The sequence below is a fragment of the Equus asinus genome, chromosome 3, assembly GCF_041296235.1.
Source record: "Equus asinus isolate D_3611 breed Donkey chromosome 3, EquAss-T2T_v2, whole genome shotgun sequence".
Classification (NCBI taxonomy): domain Eukaryota; kingdom Metazoa; phylum Chordata; class Mammalia; order Perissodactyla; family Equidae; genus Equus; species Equus asinus.
The window spans coordinates 31,060,891-31,071,063 of record NC_091792.1 but is presented as its reverse complement, the minus strand read 5'-3'; the positions used below and the strand labels follow the sequence as shown (position 1 = coordinate 31,071,063).

The window sequence follows — 10,173 nt, the reverse complement described above, 5'->3', positions numbered from 1 at the left end:
AATGTGAATGTCTTAAAATTCTACACTGGTTGATTGCCCAGATTAACTAATATTCTTCCAGATAAATTTTAAGATTATAAAAGATATAAAGTTAGGCATTCAACTATTTGGATGATAATTCTGGCAAACTTTTATACATAATTACTGTGTGTTTTTGTCAACTTAAAATTTGTAAGATTCTTAGTTAAATTTAATACTTTGATTAATATCATAATTAATTAATAGATAATCTTTGGATGCATGGACAATATCCATGTAACATAGACCACTAAAAATTTGGTTCCCAAACATAATTTTTATTTTAAAATGTTACAGACTGTCTATAACTTTGAGACATGTCAAAGGACATGTTAATTTTTGCCACTTTGAGTGTAAAAGTAATATGATTTTAGAGGTCGTGTAATGTGCACCTGTGAGCTTCTCTGGTCTGCCAAAATGCTTATATAAGACACACAATTCTCTTACCTATCTCTTACTTTTTGCTCTGAAGCAGAATCTGGTACTTTCGTTAAAAGTTATAATTAACACGGATAGATGAGATTCTATGCAGAAAAATAATGGAAAATAAATACTACTGTATAGGCAAGGTAATGGAAGATATTTTTGTTATTTTAAAGGAAATAGAAAATAGTTTTGTCCTAGAATAAAGTGTCAGTTATTCCAGAATATGAAAGAATATAGTGAATGACAAAATTTGGGTAGATAGAGTAAGTTGTAGAAGGTTTAAGGAAAGTAAATATTCTTTGGGTTGGATTATAATACCCCAAAACATAAGTCTAAAGAGAAGCAATGAAATGTTTTGGAGCATGTTTGATAGATTTATTCATATGAGGGGAAAAAAAAGATTTGTGAATCCTTTACTGGCAAAGATTGTATTAATACAATGCCAGAATTCAGATTTTTTTTCTCTGCTAAATTAACAAATTGATCTTGAAGTATTCAGTTCCTCTTAACAAAAGATAATAAAAGGTGAATCATTAGCTTTTGTCTAATTTTCCAGATGTGTACTCATCAGAATAACTTTTTGTTCATTCTGCTGGCTTTGTAATGTCCTTGATTATTTTTTTAAAAAAAGAACAAAAGTAACTTCTGAAAGAGCAAAGGTATCTCAAAATTAGGTTACCTTTTGTTATAGCTATTTTAAGACATCCTTTTGACCTTGTGATTAATAGGTAGCCAAGCTACAACAATTTATTTTTCTTAGGCACCTAGATTGTTCTCTTAGTCAAGTGTCTAAAGTCCTTCAATAACTCTTGATTTTGTCCTCCTAAAATCAGATCCTAGATTCAGGAAAATATCTTCTTTGGAATTTCTTTAATGCCTAAACAATGTTTGGAGTTTTCCAGAAATCCCTGGGTACCTACAAAGATTCTTCTTTAATCTTATTAAAGGAGGAATACTAGTAACAATTAGGTTGTTTGATGTGCTCAATATTTCTTAATTAGCCTAACATTATTCTAAAGCTGCTTGGGAAGAAGTGTCAATTCAGGAAAAAGTATGCCTTCCCTAAGTTAGTTTTGCATAGGAAAATACTGACTGCAAATATGTTTTGGAGATTATCCACATTACAGAAAGAATTGGAAGGCTCCAGGATGGAGGCAATGCCGTCATAGTTCATACTATGCTTGACTCTCAGGGGAAACCTGGATCAAATCCTCAAAATATCATTATGTATTATAACCCGAGAGAGAATTTACTTCCATTGAATCTCATAATGTTCCTACTGTAATAAATTAATCACTACCTTTTAGCCTTATCAACAGATGGTTTATATTTTCCTCTCAAGTTTGCTAAAGGCTTATTATAAGCTACAGTCTAGAAATGTCTTCCTCAAAAAAGAAGCATGTTCTTAGGGCCTCAGAGAAAAGACTATAGTAGTTATTGATACGTCAAGGGATAAATTTTTGAACAGGCTTCTGAACCAACATGATTTAGACGACTATCAGACTTTACCAAGGGACTAATTCAAGATTTCTAAAGCTCTTTCTAATCAAGAAGTGTACGACTTCATGAAAGCAGACTGTTGACCAAGATCCAACAGAAAAAGAATTGATTAAGTAGGACTGGATGAACTGATAAGGAAAATCTAATCATAGTTATTGATTTGGGAATATTGTTGGCAATATTTTTCAATGTACTATTTTCTGATGGATATATGAGCAAGCCATTTCTATTTCTTAGTGGAATATGCTTTTGCAAATAGAAATGATAGTTTTTAAAAATGGTATCTTTTTCTCCCTGACCCATCAGTGGACAGGAATAGATACTGAGTTTCTACTTTTCATGGCAATATAATTATTTACATAGCTCCACTAAGATTCTGTCCTTTTTTACCAGAATATAATTAGGCAAATATAATTGTGCAAACAAGGATATGTCTGGAGAGTCATATTTGAGAATAAACCTCATTTATTCATATATAAAAGTCTGAAATTAAGGAAAGGGGGTAGTAGCTTTTTTGTGACAAATGACCACAAAGCCCTCCCAGGATACAGATCTGATAGTAGGGTCCCTGCCTTACAGATATTAAGGAAGGTCATTTCCTGACAGTTCAGAAACCACAGCAGATCTGGAAGACCTCAAGGGGAGAGGAATTCACCAACATTACATGTACTGTAAGCAAAACTTGGTGGAGATGAATCTCTTTGTTTGGTTCTTAAATTTGAGAAAGAAGAGCAAATAATAGAGGCCTTAAAAGTTCAATTCTATATTCTTGATGAAATCTGCATGCAGAATTTAATTCTGTGGGCTTAGTAGTTTTCCAACTCTGTATGACTCTAGATTCAATGACCATTCAAAAAGGACATATAGCCATGAAACTTAACACTTCTTGCTGAATTTATGCAAATGAAACCTGAGGTCAGTCTTGTGATAAATGATATCATCTCTGATGATTATTTATTGTCACAAGGCAAGTCTGTTAAAAGCCACCCTAAAATCTGTAAAAAAGGAAAAAGGATGACTGTATGCCTTTTCAATGTCATACTGGAACATTGTCTAATAGACCCACCCAAAGATTATTTCTCTATATGCTACGCTTAGGTTAATTCACTACTTACTCATGATTAGGCCTGGACTTTGTTCAATTATGTGCTTACTTTAACAAAGTTTTAACCAGAAATTTTGTCTGTTTGTCGTCAGATCCTTTGTCTGTTAGAGAGGCAATTATTGCTGTCTGATAGAAAAGGTTACTATGTATTGCCCTGTAAGACATTAACCTGTTTTGTTTCTGACTTAAAGTGATTTCAGTATGCTTTTCTAAGTTGACTATATAAATCTCTTTGATACCTTTGATGTAGCTTGATTATTCTAATGTTTCCCTCGTTAATGAGTTAAGTATATTTGACATGTTCTCAATATATATGTGATTCATGACTTTAACTTTTTAAAAAATTATACTTTGAATAGCATATTAGTTTGAGAGGGTAACAATCTAGACATAGCTATTAACTCCTAAATATCTTATTTGTAATTTAAGTAAGGTGCCACCTCGTATACGAGAGAGGTGGCACTTTATTGTTGTATATTTTTGTAAATACATAGAAATACATTTTTATTGAAGCAGCCAAACACAATGTTCTACAATGTATTCGGGATTTGTGCAATATTTAACTAAAGACAAATACTTACTCTTATTCTGATGTTATGTTACAAGTCTGCCCTCTCTTTGGTTTACTGCTGACAATGCCATCACACACACAAAAATAATTCTACAACGTTTATTTTATCATATCCCTTCAGTGAGGAATTATTCTCTACACGTGCTTGCTTTTGTATAGAGTCCTGTGAAATGACTTGCGGCTATCTTTGCCTCTGGTCTCTGGTTTACCTTTCTATTTACTATTTACTATTTACTATTCTTCAAAACTCAGGTCCAAGCTCTGGATCTATGAAATCTTTCCTTACTCCTTTTTGTAAACTGATTGGCCACGTAGCTCTAATGGTATACTTTATATTATTGGTTAGTATTTCTGCTGAATTATTTTGTTCATATGTTTCCCCTATTTGATGTTCAGTATCAGGAGAGTGACTGTGTCTAATACGTGAATAAAATTTGACCTATTTCACAAAACCTTTTGAATTGAGTCAATCACTTCCTATTCAAAGCATTCTATAATATTGAAAACCTCCTTGATTATATTATTAACCACGTGCTACTGTATGACAGCTATTAGATTTTTCTCTTTTACTATTTTTTAAAATCACATACAGTTATTAGTATTTAGTCTTTATTTTCCTCCCTTTTTTTGAAGTGGACTTTACGGTCATTGAAGGCAAAATCTATGACATCCTGCATATTTGCATTCCACCAGGCATTATCACATCACCTTTATAATAGTAGATACTCAATAAATATTTATTGACTTAATTTTGTCTCTTGAATGTTGCTAATTTTGATTTTTGCCCACATTTGAGTAGAACACAATTTTTTTAATTGCTCATAAATATTAGGGGTATTTTTATGGGACATGTACATTGCTCTGAGTATAAGACTGACTTTCTTAGTGTTTTCTAGAAGTATGCAAATATGCCAATATAACTCTTTGGTTTTTGTGACCTCAACTTCAAAATTCAACTCGACTTGGAAAAATTTAAAACTTCTACTTCAAGCCAAGCGTAGTAGATGAGTTTTCTTCCATGTTCCATGCTAATATTAGACTCTGCTTCATCCTGTAGAACATAAACAGAAATCTTAGGTCAATATATGTCAATAATATAAATTCCAGTAGTTACTATTTTGTCTTGTTTTTCCAGTCAGCAGTCTCGTATCTACTCCAGCTCCTTTATTATCACATTTCTAGCTGGTAAATAGCTATTAATTAATAAACAGCACTTATAGCGATTGGATTTTTTTTGTTTTTTTTGAGGAAGATTAGCCCTGAGCTAACTACTGCCAATCCTCCTCTTTTTGCTGAGGAAGACTGGCCCTGAGCTAACATTCATCCCCATCTTCCCCTACTTTATACATGGGACGCCTACCATAGCATGGCTTTTGCCAAGCGGTGCCATGTCTGCACCTGGGATCCAAATTGGCCGACCCCAGGCCAACGAGAAGCGGGACGTGCAAACCTAACCACTGCGCCACAGGCCGGCCCCTATACTGATTGTTTATTTTCCTACTTATAATATTTTGTTGCCTACCTTCTGATATCTTTTAAAAAATTTTTGAATTAAATAAATACTAACTAGTCATAGAGTTTCAAATTTAAAATCGCTTTTAAATCTGTTTTAATTAGTCTTTCATCCTTGCTACTCAACTAAAGTTGTTTTTAGCAAAGTCACCAATTTTCTACAATGTACTAAACCCAGTGGTTAATTTGTCATCCTTGTCGAACTTGAACTTGACCAACCAGCAGCCTTTGCCACAGTTGACCAATTCCGCCTCTTCCACATACTTTCTTCACTTTCAGGATATCTCATCTGTTTTTTCCTTTCTCACTGGTTCATACTTCCTCCTCATCTCTCTGACCTCTTAATGCTTTGATGCCCCAGGGAACTGACCATCTTCTACACATTGTCTGGGTAATTTCATCTAATCTCATTAATATCATAGTTTTAAATGTCATCCATGGGCCAAAAATTCCGTTTGTCTCCCTGAACTTCTTTCATCCACTTACAGGCATCTTCAATTAAAAATATTCAAAACTGAACATGAGATTTTCGTTCTAAATGCATTCCTCTTGTAGTCTTGCCCATCTCAGTTACAGGCAACATCACCCTTCCAGTTACTGTTTCCCTTCCTTTCGTAACTTATATCTAATTCATTGGCAGTTCTACTTCGTAATAGACTCTGACCACATCTTACCACATTCATTGCCCTCATTCTGGCCAATCCAAGATCTTTATTATAATTGTTGAAATAGCTCCTAGCTGTTCTTCCTGCTTCTGCCTTTGCCTCCCTTGCCACTCCTCAACCACCTTTTTGTTGATTTTCACATGGCATTCAGGATAATCCTTTAAAAATAAGTCATATCACATCACTTTCCTTTTCAAAACCTTCACCTCAGAGCGTTTTCATTTACTGTTCCCTTTGTCTGGAATGCTCTTCCCCCATGTATCCATGATTTACTTCCTCATCTTCTGAGTTTTTACCACATCCTTAGTAAGCCCCTCCTGTACCATGTTGCTTAAAATTGTAGTAACACCTCCCCACAGCACACACAAACTTGTTATTCCCATTCCAGACCTGTCTTTATTCACTACATCGATCATCCTCTAACATACTATATGTTTTACTTTTTTTTTTTAAATTGTGAACGTCATCCTTTCACTAACACGTAAGTTTCCTAATGGCAAGGTGTATTTGAATGGTTTCTTCACTGCTGTATCTCCAGTATCTGGAGAATTCCCTGACATATAGAGGGGATCAATAAATGTTTATTGGATTATCTAATTAATTAGTAAAAAAAAATAACATAGGGCCAATTCACAATAAGCTTTGAAATAAATATATCTGTATATTCCATACTGATATGGTGAAATTTGGAAATAATGAGACGCCATCAAAAATTATGACATATTTCCATGTAGCATTGTGTTTAAGCCAGACTATGTTTATTTTGTTTATATCTGCTCCAATTTTCAAAGAATTTATAACAGCTGTTTCAATCTGGATGTTGATAGGTATTTGAATAAGTCTTAAATTGTGGATGGGACAATCAACTCATTCCCCAAACTCTCATCTGACCACCCAGGAAACATCTGATCAGCAAGACATCCATTCCAATTTCGAATTATCTCTGCAGAAAATTATCTCTACATTGACACCACTTCAATGTCACTAATCTCCCAGAAATTTTTTTCCAGATACTACGTTGAAATCTCCAACGGTTTGTTACTAATTATTTCCTCTTGCTCTAGACTCATTGAAGAGCAACAACTAGTCATCATTCTTATCTTAAGATAGTTAATGACTGTTTATAAATGCATTATTGCAGTTCCACTTAAATCTGATATATATGTGTGTGTGTGTGTATATATATATATATATGTGGATATATATTTATATTTAGTATTTCAGCCTTCAAAACTACCAACTGCCCTGCAACAATATTTCTCCTCCAAGCATCAAACATTGCACTTACATTTAGAAAAAGTATTAACACAAAAAGTAAAAGCTAAATGATACCTCACAATAATAGACCCCATCACTATTGGGTATAAGCATTTGTTTTCTTAATTGTGATAATAATTATTATTGTCTGAAAAATGACTCCAGTTACTTTCACAGGTACATAAAATTTAATAGACTCTTTCTCAACATTACCTTCACTGGCTGAAATCGCAGAATCTCAGAATTGGAAAGCACCTAAAAGTTACCTAATTCAATGTTTGATGTTTGAATTAGATGGTTTAAGTGATTTTGTCAGCTTGTGCTTACCTGACACAAAGGAAAGTGACAACTGAACAGGGATGTCACACAGATAGCTCATCTTTGGAGAACAGCTATCATGCCCCGGATAAAAGATGTCCTTTTAAGCTTTGTCTGTGTATGAGAGCAGAGAGAGAAAATTCAAGCAAAAATTCAAATCGCCTTGTGTTACTGTCAGAAGGATTCTTTTATCCCCTGGTACTTTAACCCAACCTGAAGCTTATTTGTGTTGTACTTGGTTTTCTTCTTCCTCTTAGAAATAACAAATCTCAAAGCAAGAGAAAAATATGGCAGTGACTGCACAGAGGAACTAGGAGATCATGACACCCGCATTTTTGCTCAGGACTTGTGGGTTTATACACAACTCTTGGCTAAGAAAGGTGCCTAATAGATGCCCAGGGGGTTGGGGAAACCATCTCACCTTTAAAGACACCAGGGAAGATTCCACTAATATAATACTCACATTTCAAGTTTGTACTCCATAACTTATTTGATGATGATGATGATGATGATAATGATGAATTGCCTCTGCCAAGTACCAAGTACTCTAAGTATTCTTCAGTATTAACTCCTTAGTCCTCCCAACACTCACATGAGAGAAGTGTTTTTATTTGTTCCCATTTTACAGACAAGGAAACTTTAAGGGAGAGTATGAACTTGCCTGAGGTCAAGTGATTCAGATGCTGGCTTACATAACATTTTTTCTCATGTGAGCAGACAGAGTCCCTCTTCTATGAACTTACAACACAGCAATATTATTGTTCATTTGATTCCATCTCTCTGTTTATATTACCCATTTGTTCTTTCGTGTTGTATGCTTTTCCAAAGTTCACTCTTTGGGGCTTCTCTTCCTTCACTACACTCTTTCCTTTCGTGAACTTATCAACTCCCATAGTTTTATCACTGGCAGGCCAATGAACCCAGATTTTTATTTCTAGCCTTGAGTACTTTTCAAAATCTCTACCCACATATCTTATAAACTTTTACAGACTCTCACCTCAGTGATCCAACATTGTCTCAAAATCAACACATCCAAATCCTAATCTAATTTCACATCTACCCCATTCTCAACTCCAGACTTCCCCTTGTCTTACTTCTGTTAATGTTACTATTATATGAAAGCAAAAGAAAATCTTGAATTGAGCTTTTATTCCTTTCTTATCCTCAATATCGAATAATCTGACACAGATTCCTCCTCTGCTATGTAGAAAAATATTATCCTTCCCAACTTTATTTTCAAGTATCAAGATCAGGTGTTCATTAGATTTTTTCCTTGACTTTTACAACTTTCTTCTCACTGTCCAGTGTTCCCAGTTTTAGATTAATCTTTCTAAATAAAAATCTGCTCATGTTATTATATTTTATTAGCTGTCTCAAAAACCATCAATAAATCCCTTTTGCATGCTAAAGTAAATGCAGCTTCCTCTGCTTTGAACTTGGGGTCCTCCACAGTGTGATTAATCCCATCTTTCCATTCTTTCCTTCCTTCTATCCTCAAATTCCCATGGTCCATCGAAAGTGAACTACTGCAGATTCTACCTCAGTTCCCAGCCTCCATGCTCATTCTATTCTATTTTTGAAGGTCTCCTTTGCCTTTTCAAATCTTTCTACTCCCTTAACATCCACCTCATGTTTTCTATAGATGATCCCCTTACTTTCCATCCTCTTTTCTTCATCCCCAGATTGATGAGAATTGCTGTTTCTTTGAACCGCTACAAAAATAGTTATAACTCTAAAGTTATCATTTCCTTTCTTGCTTTAGTTATATGTTCCACTGTTGTCTTTCCCTTCCTCAGCCACTATTTGGATGCTTTTGAGAGTAGAAACTAGGCAATATGCACCTTTATATTGCTTTAAATTCTCAGGGTAACTTCTGACACAACACTTATTTAATACAGGTACATGTAAATTGAATAAATATACATTTTGCCTCTCTTTTCTAGTTCAGTTATGTAGAATGAACATTTGGAATGGTAAATGAAGAAAGAGACAAGCTCTAAACCTAAAATATATGTTCTAGTTTTACTTTAGAAAACTAGAGTTTGACAGCTTCATAAGGAGTTAAAATAACAAATCTGATCATGAGGATATTCTAACAAGAGCAGGTAATGGCTGGGTATCAAAACCTCCAGAATCTCAGCAGCTAGAAAATCCATATATTTGGGTATGCCCAATGATAGGCCTTAATATCATGGCTTCAAAATTGATAATTACATATAATGAGGCTGCTGAAAGTTTGTTGTTTTCTTCAAGAATAACACTGCCAGCTCTGGCTGAAATTCATTAAGACGCATTTTCTCTTGGGTGTTTCGTAATGAGGAAGTGTCTTGGTGCCAATAAACTTCTCGTGTGATTGATGCTGAAATGCAGAGCTCTGATGGCCTTAGGAAGTGTTATTGCCAAGCCCATACTGTAATATCTTGGGAAATCACTGATGCCTGAAATGTAACTTCAGAGTGGAAAAATCAGCTAAGTGAAAGAGGTAGCCCACGCTAAGGTAATACTCCGGGGGCTAATTGTGGCCTCAAGGAAAGAAAAGTGACTTCTAACCTCCTGCCAAACTTTAGTGTATGTGTCCACCTGTTTTTTGGACTTTTCAACTGAAACATCTGAGAAGTGTCTTCAGTTTAGAAGTTTTTGCTGTTAAAAAAAATGTGAACGCTAGGATATGGGTTCTACTTTTCTTTGGTCTGTGTTTACGTTCATGGTGTTCCTCAGGTCTCTGGGTTGCAGTTTCTCTATAAACACCTTAGTAATCAAGAATTTCATATTTTTTTGCAAATCTTCTTGTAATCAGTCAC

At 34.5% G+C, this 10,173-nt stretch overlaps 1 long non-coding RNA gene across 1 annotated transcript in view; it reads right to left on the bottom strand.

Annotated features, from left to right (window-relative positions):
- Positions 1 to 2,490: 2,490 nt before the first annotated feature.
- Positions 2,491 to 10,173, bottom strand: part of LOC139044958 (uncharacterized) — a 40,482-nt gene continuing 32,799 nt past the window's right edge. Inside the window, exons 2-3 of the long non-coding RNA XR_011502441.1 lie at positions 7,382 to 7,486; positions 2,491 to 4,671 (exon numbers count right to left, since the gene is read on the bottom strand). This is a non-coding gene — a long non-coding RNA (uncharacterized lncRNA). The remainder of the gene's footprint in view (positions 4,672 to 7,381; positions 7,487 to 10,173) is intronic.